Genomic DNA, 10,385 nt, shown 5'->3' with positions numbered 1-10,385 from the left:
CAGTGCTGCCCCATCTTGAATCATATTACCGTAAATACTTAAATGTGCAGTCATTTGTTTCTTTTTTCCCACTTTTTTATTCAATTCCTGCTTATTCAGGCTCAGAGTCATGTAGGCTGCATTGAATTTTATTTTCAATTCCCTCATCTCTTTTTCAGTGACTTTATCACTAGCACGTTGCACTGCTTTCACGATTGGGGTGGCACGAGGGGCAGACCTAGCAATGACACAATCCCTGGCGGTCTCATGTTTTGTACTCTCTCCATGCTTCTTTACGGTTTCTTTTTTAAAATGACTCGAACTGGTAATGAACTCTGTTTTACCAGCAATATCTTGTCCTGCTTTAGCACAAAAGGTGCAGTACATTTTCCCTTTGTCATAACGTAACCAGGCGAACTCTTGTAGCCAAGCTGATTTAAACTGTCTTGTCGGGATGAGAGCTGCAGAGACTGGAGAAGACTCAACTCGCTGCGCTTGGCTGTCATCATCTGTAAAAGATTGCACACCGATTGAAACGGGCTGGGATGACTCAAATGTCACTTGAGAACTTTCACTGGTCGAGTTGGTCTCAACATCGTCGGTATCTGATGTAGAGGGGGCAGGGTTTGGACAGGCAGGGAATGAGGAAAAAGTCTGATATTTTTCTTGTCAGCTGACTAACGTTAGTTAACTACGCAGTTAGCTAGCCTACATATAACGGATAAATTCACATTCTAACAAACTAAACCACATCAAACTAAATTAAACACCTTTAATAAAAAGGCTCAGGCAGGGTTAGGTTAGGGGATGACTCAACCCAACACTCATTGGTGTGGGAGCTGGCACAGGCACAAAACCTTGTCCTTCATTCTGTATATATTTCTCTATATGTATTTAACATTCTATGAGAAAATATCAGTTGTATAAAAAAATGGAAAATAAATTATAGAATTTTTTTAATCTATATATTGTGTTAAAAACGAATTCTGCCACTTTAAAAAAAAAATAATTTTCATGAATCTCATGAAAATGAATCACATGTAAATGAATCACATGAAAATGTATCACTTGAATATGAATCTCATGAAAATGAATCATACGTAAATGAATCACGTAAATGAACCATATGAAAATGAATAAATAAATTAAAGACTTTAATAAAAAAATCTGTCTAAATGTAAGACGTTCTAGGTGAGGTTAATTATTGGGAGTTGGAGGATCAGTTTAGAGAACATATTATTTGTTTCTGATGGTTAAGTTCAGGGTTAGGGTTGGCCCCTAAGTTTCAACATTGGAAAAGGGAGTTTTTGTTGGTTAAAAATTAGGTGATTAGAGTTTATTGTTTGGGTAAGCCCCTAGATTTCAAGATAAAAAATGGTTTTAATGGTTGGAATAGAAGTTCTAATTGGGTTTAAGGGTACTGGATCTATGTTCCCCTATTGTCCACCTTGTACAGATGAAATTTAATCTGGCCCAAATTTAGGGCCGAACCAGGAAAAAGTTCCATTAATTTTGTCCATGTTCCCTCTCAGATCCTTCTTCCTATTGATTACTCCCCTCCCCCCTGAGAAGAAATGCCTTTCTCTCTATTAATACATACCCCCACACACATTTTATATATAATATTATATTATATTTATATTTTTGTGTCACGATATGAAGGTTGAGACGGATGCAAGTGCAGATTTTTCAAGTTTAATAAAGAACTTAACAAAATACAAAAGACACTGACATTGGGGCAAATCACTGTGGCAAAGACTAAACATAAACCAAAGAGAAAAACACAGCACCAGGGACAAGGGTAAAGAAGGACAAACGTGAGACAAAGAGTGCAGTGAAAACTGGCTAAATACACAAGTGCTTACCAGGAATGTGATCCAGGTGCAGGTGGTCATGTGACTGTGATGCAGTGGCTGCTGGGAACTGTAGTTCAGATTTCCTTCTCTGATTACATGACATAATGGTGAATGGTGTAATATGTGGTAATGTACGGGTATTACTCTGTGTGTGTGTGTGTGTTTATACAGAGGCTGAATGTGTTGGCCACTCTGGTTCAGGGTAACTTACCCAAAATACATCAGAGCATCATCACAGCTCTCATTACTGTGGATGTCTATGCCAGAGACATCGTCACCGAGCTCATCAATGAAAGGGTACAGACAGCTACACACCTTCTCTTCAGAGCGAAGGGAATCATGGGTGTGGTCAGATCTGATTGGTCAGAAGCTGTTAATAAATCTTTTAAAAATAACTGCAGCTCTGACAGCAGTGCATATGCAGATCAGTTCCCAGGTTTATACAGTATGAACGCACTCATTATAAACTATCCACGCTATATCGTCAGCGAGAATGCCCAATTCGTATACAGTGAGATTGTGTATATATCACATGTCTTTGTGTATGTGTTCACGTAGGTGGACTCGAGCAGTAACTTTGAGTGGCAGAAGCAGCTGTGCTAATACTGGGACGTGGATCTGGATAAGTGTGTGGCCAGAATGGCTCTGTATCAGTACGTCTACGGATATGAGTACCCGGGAGCCTGCCTGCGTCTGGTCATCATCCCGCTCACAGTAAAGACGTGTTAACAATACGTTAAGAATTCATAATGTAGTGTAGTGCATGTTATTATAATAATATTTATTTAAATACTATGCGTAATGCATTACGGAGGCTTTATAACATGCTTCGAATGCGTTTATCGCTCATTATAGGCGTGTGAAAGAGTGAAGTCTTAAAGATACGTTTGTGTGTGACCTTTCCATCAGGAACGCGTTTAACGTAAAAAAAAAAAAAAATCTTCTTGGAAATGACATGCTTGTGCTTGTTCGTGATGGTTTTTAGGACCAGTGCTACCTGTGTCTGATGGGTAACACCTCGAATAACAGGTGTGTAGAAGGTGTGAGCTTGATCCTTTCACCGTTAGCCAGACAGAGCGTCTTGTTGTTGTCCAACACGGGGGTAATTTTCTCAATGCACAGGCACGTCCACAGGTACATCACTCACCACCCACTTGTGTGTGTCGGCGATGTCACTGCCGAGGGACGGTTTGATGGCACTCCACTCCAGTGTGAGAGGGTCGTCTTCACCATACAGCTCGTCCAAGCTTACTGACTGCGGGTTGAGCACGTCGGTCTCGATGGGCTTGTAGAAGGGATTCACCTCGCAGCCCTCTGTCTCGTGGAGGGTGCGCAGTGCGTCAGCGAGGGCACGGTACGCTGTGGTTTTACCGCCTCTTGTAGGGCCCACCAGCAAGACGCCCTGGTGCACCAGCATGGTCTCGTACAGCTGGATCACCTTGGCGGTCATGCTGGAGACGGGCTGCAGGGAGCGGGCACATAGAGCTGCCTCGATGTTCGACTGAAGCACGCCGTAGTCGTGCTCGGGGACGCCCACACCAGGAAAGAGGTCCGACAGAATACCGCTAAACGCACACAAGAAGGATTGGATTGACTCGATTGACACTAGGTTCAAGATTTTCAGATTATGGATGTTCAGATGTTCCAGGATTCTTTACTTTCATCTGGTATAACATTACAAGGTGCTAATGTTATATACTTTAAATGCTTTAAAAAAAAGTTATATAGTATATAATTACAGCTTTTTAGTTGCAAAGAATTTGCAAATGTCAGTTAATTGTATTTCCTAATTTGTCCTGGAATTTCCTCCTAGTGCCTGATTCCAGTGATCCTGTGATAATGACCTTTGATACTCCATATGTAAGCTTTGGCGTTCTTTACTATTTATCAGTTTATTTTATTTTAAGTTCTGCGTCATCCTTGAGTAACTTGGGCAGGTTGGAGTATCATAGCGCTCTAATCAACACCACGTTCTCACTCAGGTGTGGGTTCTCTCGCATCAGAGACCTGGAACACACACACACACGCTCGATTTATTCCAGCAAGACATCTGTTACATTTATAGGTAGTTTTAATTAACAATTTAGAAAAAACAGCGTATGAATCTAATCTAACCTAATATGTTCACCCTGTTCGTAGACGGACATACCCGGCCATGACGATAACAGAGTTGACGACTCTCATGCTGAAGTCGTAGTGGTCCTGCCGGGAAAGCTGCTTGCTGCACAGCTTATACAGCTGAATCATCTTCTTCGCCAGAGTCTCACTGGACTTGAAGCCCTCAGCTCACAAGTCCACCTACAGCAAAAAAGACAACGTGAAACGGTTCTGTAACACGCCAGAATACATCCGTTATTGCGTTCATTACATAATGTAATGAATGACGGCACCCGAGCACACCTCTGCGATGACGGCGTGGTCGGGCACAATCATGGAGACGGATCTGAAGCGGCCTCCAGGTTGTCCCGGAGCTCGGTCCTGCCTGCGTAGCCTGGGTTCATCGTGATTAAGGCAGCTTCCTACAAATGGAAGCAGGGGAAATGATAACGATTCAAACCCTTGCTAATATTCTGAAATAGATTGCAACACTGAATGCAATCGACTGTTCCAAGAATCGATTCAGCACAAATCTCGAATTAAAGGTTAGGGGAACAACCCACAATATTAAGTACATAGGATCATTATCATGATTAACAGGGCGATTCCTAATACCTGGTGTCAATTCGTAGATACCAGGTAATGAGAATAGAGTCGATTCAAAGGAATCAAGCTTTGGAGTCGACTCTATTGTCATTGTGAATATGGAGTCAACTCCAAAGCTTGATTGTGGGGGAAGCTTGACTGAAGAACCTTGATTTCTCAGTTTGGGAACAATCCCAAAGAAATAGTCGGGAGACACAGAGCGTTTGGCATCGTTGTGACAAACGCTGAATCTCACACCTTTTTTTTTTGTTTTTAATTACTCAACAACTAAGACACAAACCCCTTGTTTATTCCTTCACTTTCATCTTTCACTACTTTTTTTTATTTTACATTTTATTCTGATTCTTTCCCCCTGAATGTCTGGCTAGAACTTTCTGGAACTGGGAGCTAATGCTAAATTTAATGTTCTGTTAGAAAAGACAGCTTGATGTGTGGTTTCATTAAATTCATTCAATTTAAATATCTTGTCTTTCTAAGAAAAACTGCTGATTAAGCAATGCACTATACCATATTCATGAGAAAGTAGAATGTTGTGTTTGTTATTTGACGTTTGTGTAAATTCAATACGTCGTTTTCAGCTAGTGATTAAAGAATTGGTTCATGAGTCATCTTTGTCAGATATGCTGGTGGCGCTTTCTGATTTTAGTCATTTAACCATTCAAAAGAGTTATCTGTGTGTGGAACGGTGTTGCATTGCACCCGCGAATACCTGCAACCTGGAATGGAAAATAAGCTTTATTTTGTTCCAACACTTTTTTGTTGTTGTTGTTGTTGTTGTTGTTGCTGTTGTTGTTGCTCCAAAACTGAAAAGCGTTACAATGGAAGCAGAAGTAAGTGTAGCTTCTTAAATTGTGTAGTGTAACGCAGTGTTTTTCAATCTTTTTTGAGCCATGGCACATTTTTTACATTGGAAAAATCTTGTGGCACACCACCAACCAAAAATGTTACAGAATGGCACTCTGTAGCCTAATACAGTATATATAATTACAATATAGTTTCTCAATTTATTTATACTCACTCAGTGTGAAACCTGGGCCTGTTTAGATGAACATAAAGCCGATATCCTGGCAGGAATTGAAGAAAGGCATACACGAAGCTCTTCAGCAGCTTTCAGTCTCTCTCTGTTTTTAGTTTTTATAGCAGTTAGGCTTGAAAAGCTCAGCTCACACACATACGTTGTGGAAAATGGGATCAATGTCAAAACTTTGTTGGCCGGAATGGGGAATTCCTTGGCAGCAGTCAACCAAAAACTGTCCAAAGGAAGTTCAGCAAATCTTAGCTTTAAACCACGATCTTGTTTCAGTTCAGTTAGTTCCTCCTGCTCCTGTAAAGTCATGTCCTTTCCAACAGCAGTCAAGGCATTCAGTGGAGGCTGAAGAGAAATAAAATGACAACTTCTCCTCAAGAGTTTTCAGATGTTTACCTATTACCTCGCACAGTGCAGCAGGGTGATCTTGCCGTTCCTCTGTGAGTGGGAACATCTCAGGGTTGGCACTTTGCACATGTTGTTGCCAGAGGTGCACCTTTAAATGGAATCCATTTATTTTATCTCATTTCGGCCTTGCATCCGTGTGTTCTTTAGGCAATTACTTGCTGCCACCCGGACGAACATTACATTACTCTGGCAGTCACTGTATTACAGCACAGACACTCAACAATGGTTTATTATTTAATAATGATAAAATAATAATAATAATGATGATGATGATTATTAGATAATAATGAATAAATTTTAATAAAAAAGAATTTTAAGACTAAGTGAAATTGGACAATTTCTCAAGGCACGCCTGACGATCTCTCACGACACACTAGTGTGCCACGGCACAGTGGTTGAAAAACACTGCTCTACGGTATGTAGACTGTATTACATGCGTGTTGAGCAGAGAGGAGATATTATAATATTATACAGTATCTGGAAATATAGTGTGTGACTGCTGCTGAAATAAGGAAGAGACTTAGGATTCTCCTTTTCAAATCTGAAACCAAATTGCTGAAGCAGCACAATACTTACCTGAACAGCTTACTCTGCGAAGTCTTTAGTTATTTAAACTAAGCATTGGTGGTTCAGTGGTAGAATTCTTGCCTGCCATGTGGGAGGCCCGGGTTCAATTCCAGGCCAATGCAGACATGAATTTTGAAAGTTAAGCCTTCACCAAAAGAACATTACAAGCCTTATCATTTCTGCCCAAACTAGACCAACTCCATGCTGCTGAAATATACAAGAGACTTAGGGTGCTCCTTTTCTATTCTTTTCTTTTATTTAAATCTGTCAATCTGTCACCCACACGTCATTCTGGGGGACGAAGAGGAGGAAGCTGGACAGATAAATTTATTTATTTATTTATCATTGCTGTTTTTCCTCAATCGAGTGCAGAAAGAAGAAAAACAACACAACTGATTTAAAATAAAAATATAGAAAACAATCTAATGTAAGGTTCTGATCCGGTTTGCTTTCAGCAGGAAGGCTGTCCTCTTTCCTGTTGCTCTTTCCCTTCTATTAGTCCATTTGTCCAGTCTGAATTGGTTTGATTGTTTAATTCGTTTCGAGACGATTCGGAGTCAAATAATTTTCTAGTGAGAGTCGTACACTTCCAAACGAACTAGACTGAGATGAGTATTTGATTCTCACTAGAAAGTGATTAGACTCAAATCAACTCAAAATGAATCAGTCAAACTGATTCAGACTTGATAAAAGGACTATGAGATGTGATTAAGATATATATTCCAATGTTTTGCTTTACAATTCCACTGTGTGTGTGTGCGCGCCTGTGTGTGTTTTTCAGGAGAACGAGAAACTCGGACACAACAGTACATCCTGACCATTGGTACTGTGTACACATCAACATACACACACGTCTCCATGCTGGACATCTCAGGAGCTTTCACACACAGTGCTAGGAATATCCCGGGACAGAGAAACGCACCTCCTAAGTGAGCGAGTTTAGCGTCAACCGGTGAAATTTGCTGTAGCGTGAACGCTTCGCCTCTGTGAGCTTCACTCTCTGTCAGGTTCACTGTAATTAGACATAAAATGTACATAATTATTTTGCATACATTTAGGATTTAATGTTTTTTTTTTTTTTTTACTCTTTGAGGAACAGAAATGATCTTTCGAGGCAGCTTCTTCATCACTACCTGCTCCGTTTGACTCAAAAATGTAACGACCGGTTTCAAAAAGTCATGATGTCTTCAGTTCATGTGATTTTACTGCTTAATTTAAACAGGAAATGTGAAATATTTTTTCCCTTTGTTTCCTCTACTGTCTTTTTGCTGTGATCTTGAACACAGTTGTAATTTTTTTTTAAATAATAAATAAACGTTCATTCTAGTTCTCTCACTTTCCTTGTCCTAATTGTCCTGTAGTTGTGTTGTGCTTCCCTTTATAAATGCATCATTGATAGCTTTAAGTAAGGTGAAAGAATAGGATGCAGTTTCCATAATGCAAATATTAAGAAATCATGAAGAACTAATGATACACGGATTTATAACAGACATGTATATGATGGAATGGAACTCCCATAATGCACCGGGGCAAACAAAATGAAAACATTAAAAAACCCACGTCATTTCTAATTAGTTATTGCAGTAAATGATGTTATATTCATTACAGGTCTTTTGCCTGTACAACTGTTCAGAAGAGTTTGATTGAAAAGTGTTTCCATAATCCGTACCATAAATAGTATAACTACTTTTTTATTTTTTTATTTATTATACAAACCTCCCCCTCAATGATGCAAGCCCAGCCCTAGAGATAATTCCAAGACAGCTTCCATATTGAGTGAATGGTGGAAAATTTGTCTACATCTAGAAGTGATTGTGAAACTATAGTAGTAATCTGGCTCAGTGTTACGTTACGGTACCTTGTCAGGAAGCAAGCACGGGTGGTGCTGAAACAGGAAGGCGAGGAGAAGAAGGTCAGGTTTTCGGGCGAACAGTCAACACTGGGCAAGGCAGGTAATCATGGTCGAGAAACGAGTACAAAGGCTTGGTGAGCGTCAGAGATGAGAATTCTGAGCGTTTACTTCACGAGCTAGTACTGCGCGAACTTCCTCTTAAATGCTGTGTTAGTGAGTGAGTGCAGGTGTCCGCAATCAGAATTCCGGAAAATGTGTGCGTGTCTGGGAAGTGTAGTCCTCGTCGGCCATGTTTGTAGTTCGCGCTGCACTCTGGGAACTGTAGTCGCGAGTTCGCCGTGAAGTGACACTCAGGGAATGGTGGCTTGAGCCCATCTCCTTTCTCTACCAGATGTTAATCATTTATTTCTTTATTTGTTGGTTGACTGTTTTGTTTTTGCCCATTCAGTATAAAAGACCAAAGTGGTACTTAAAAAAAAAGAAAAAGAAAGAAAAAGTCAATTACATTTATAAGAACAACTACAACAACAAAAAGTCAAATGGAGATGTACATTGCTAAATTTTCAGTTCTTCTTCGTGAAAAAGTAAGAGCGTAACAGGTTTTAATACAGTTTATAACTCATATCTATCTCTAATCAAAGCCTACATCTAACCAAACATTCAAAATAGTAACTTCCTAAGTCTTGAGAATGTTTATCAAGTCAGTGAAAAATAAAGCATTTCATTAGGACATCACCAGGTTAAATAACAGCACATAAAATACTTAATCCTAGCATGAAAACTAGCATTGGCTTTCTGTTTCTAGCTGCTACGACTCATTTATATACGTGTTACGTTCTCCAATGTATTTATATTTGCTCTATGTGCCATTTGTGTGTCTGTGCCGGTGGTGGGATGGGTTTCTTTTGTCTCCTCCCCCTTCTGTAGGCCCGGCACATACATGCGTCACTTCCGGCTTGCTAGTGGATGATCACATCTTGTCCACGCCTTCTCCGGCCTTGTGCGCAAGGATTGGTTGGCTGCACGTTTCCGGAAGTGTACTTAAGCCTCGTCAGTCGCCATCCCAGGACAGATCATTGCCATTGCTTTGTGTATAGTGAGAAGTGCTTTTCGTGTATGACTATCTCACTTGTATATGACCTCATGCCTGATTTGACTTTGTTTATGCTCTGCCCGGTTACGATTCGAGTGATACTCTTGTGTTTATATGTACATATTATTTTGTCAATTAACACACTAATAGGCACCTGTGTAAATAGTGCATGGTTAAGAGCAGTTAGTAGGAAGTCAGCGCCATTTATGTTGATTCTGCTTTTCTCCTGGTTTTGGGTTAGCTGGGGAGTGAAGGAAGACGGTGCATTTTATTTTGTTTTCTTTCCTTGTAAGTAAAAAGTCAATTACCATTATAACAACAACAAAAATTCAAATGGAGGAGATGTACATTGTAAAGTTTTCAGTTTCTTGTAAGTTTCTTTTTCTTGTTTCGTTAGTTTTCTTTCTGCACAGTTAGAGGGTATTTTTGTTTATTATTTTGGCCTGGTCGGCTTCTGAAGTGAAAACCACTATAGATATATAAAAGGTGAATAAAACAAAGCAAACACACTCTTGGTCTCGCCAACCCTTTTCTTTATTTATTGTATGTTGCGGCCTGACCTAGACCGTAACAGAATTGGGGGCTCATCCTGTGCTTTCCCTCCTGTCGTCCCGTTTCTCTTTCGGCGCGTTTGTCTGGCGTTTTTTTTTTTTTTTTTTTTTTTTTTTTTTTTTTTTTTTTTTTTTTTTTTTTGTGTGTGTGCAGGTTATAAGATATGGCTACAGAATTTAACCTGGATCAGTTTACCATTTGTCCCACGTTAGAGCAGTTTGAGCGACGCTGTAAGGATGATCTGTTGCTCCTTGCGGACTTTTACAGCGTATCGGCTGCACGGAGCGCCACCAAGCGAGACATCAAAAAGCTGCTGTATGAGGAGCTTGTAAAACAGCGAGTCATGCT

At 40.0% G+C, this 10,385-nt stretch overlaps 1 long non-coding RNA gene and 1 pseudogene across 1 annotated transcript; both read right to left on the bottom strand.

Annotated features, from left to right (window-relative positions):
* The window catches only part of LOC128630834 (NACHT, LRR and PYD domains-containing protein 12-like), a 181,098-nt pseudogene that overhangs the window by 92,995 nt on the left and 77,718 nt on the right, over positions 1–10,385 (bottom strand).
* LOC108262640 (uncharacterized) lies at positions 3,016–5,944 on the bottom strand. The gene is made up of 3 exons (XR_008395141.1): positions 5,557–5,944; positions 3,985–4,354; positions 3,016–3,842 (listed from the first exon to the last, which is right to left on the bottom strand). It is a non-coding gene; the product is annotated as an uncharacterized LOC108262640 (long non-coding RNA).

Source organism: Ictalurus punctatus, unplaced genomic scaffold, assembly GCF_001660625.3.
Source record: "Ictalurus punctatus breed USDA103 unplaced genomic scaffold, Coco_2.0 Super-Scaffold_100068, whole genome shotgun sequence".
Taxonomy (NCBI): domain Eukaryota; kingdom Metazoa; phylum Chordata; class Actinopteri; order Siluriformes; family Ictaluridae; genus Ictalurus; species Ictalurus punctatus.
The sequence above is the reverse complement of the archived record's forward strand: the minus strand, read 5'-3'. Positions and strand labels throughout refer to the sequence as shown.